Genomic DNA, 1,552 nt, shown 5'->3' on the forward strand with positions numbered 1-1,552 from the left:
TATACAGTGCCGCTTACCTCCATTGGGTGCTCACCTATACAGTGCTGCTTACCTCCATCCGGAAATCACCTATACAGTGCTACTTACCTCCATCTGGCAATCACCTATACAGAGCTACTTACCTCCATCCGGTGCTCACGTATACAGTGCTTCTTACCTCCATCCGGTGCTCACCTATACAGTGCTGGTTACCTCCTTCCTGTGCTCACCTATACAGTGCTGCTTACCTCCGTCCGGTGCTCACCTATACAGTGCTGCTTACCTCCATTCGGTGCTCCCTATACAGTGCTGCTTACCTCCATCCGGTGCTCAACTATACAGTGCAACTAACCTCCATCCGTTGCTCACCTATACAGTGCAGCTTACCTCCATCCGGTGCCCACCTATACAGTGCCGCTTACCTCCATCCGGAAATCACCTATACAGTCCAGCTTACCTCCATCTGGCAATCACCTATACAGAGCTACTTACCTCCATCCGGTGCTCACCTTTACAGTGCTTCTTACCTCCATCCGGTGCTCACCAATACAGTGCTGCTTACCTCCATCCGGTGCTCACCTATACAGTGCCACTTACCTCCAATGGGTGCTCACCTATACAGTGCTGCTTACCTCCATCCGGAAATCACCTATACAGTGCTGCTTAACTCCATCTGGCAATCACCTATACAGAGCTACTTACCTCCATCCGGTGCTCACCTATACAGTGCTTCTTACTTCATCCGGTGCTCACCTATACAGTGCTGCTTACCTCCATCCGGCGCTCACCTATACAGTGCTGCTTACCTCCATCCGACGCACACACCTTTGCAGTGCAACTAACCTCCCTCTGGTGCTCACCTATACAGTGCTGCTTACCTCCATTCGGTGCTCACCTATACAGTGCCACTTACCTCCATTGGGCGCTCACCTATACAGTGCTGCTTACCTCCATCCGGAAATCACCTATACAGTGCTGCTTACCTCCATCTTGCAATCACCTATACAGAGCTACTTACCTCCATCCGGTGCTCAGCTATACAGTGCTGCTTACCTCCATTCGGTGCTCCCTATACAGTGCTGCTTACCTCCTTCCAGTGCTCAACTATACAGTGCAACTTACCTTTATTCGGAGCTCACATATACAGTGCTACTTACCTCCATCCAGCCCTCACCTATACAGTGCTGCTTACCTCCATCCGACGCACACACCTATACAGTGCAACAAACCTCCATCTGGTGCTCACCTATACAGTGCTGCATACCTCCAACCGGTGCTCACCTATACAGTGCCGCTTACCTCCATTGGGTGCTCACCTATACAGTGCTGCTTACCTCCATCCGGAAATCACCTATACAGTGCTGCTTACCTCCATCTGGCAATCACCTATACAGTGCTTCTTACTTCATCCGGTGCTCACCTATACAGTGCTGCTTATCTCCATCCGGCGCTCACCTATACAGTGCTGCTTACCTCCATCCGACGCACACACCTTTACAGTGCAACTAACCTCCCTCTGGTGCTCACCTATACAGTGCTGCTTACCTCCATCCGGTGCTCACCTATACAGTGC

This window comes from Taudactylus pleione, unplaced genomic scaffold (genome assembly GCF_031769625.1).
Source record: "Taudactylus pleione unplaced genomic scaffold, aTauple2 ptg001293l, whole genome shotgun sequence".
NCBI lineage: Eukaryota > Metazoa > Chordata > Amphibia > Anura > Myobatrachidae > Taudactylus > Taudactylus pleione.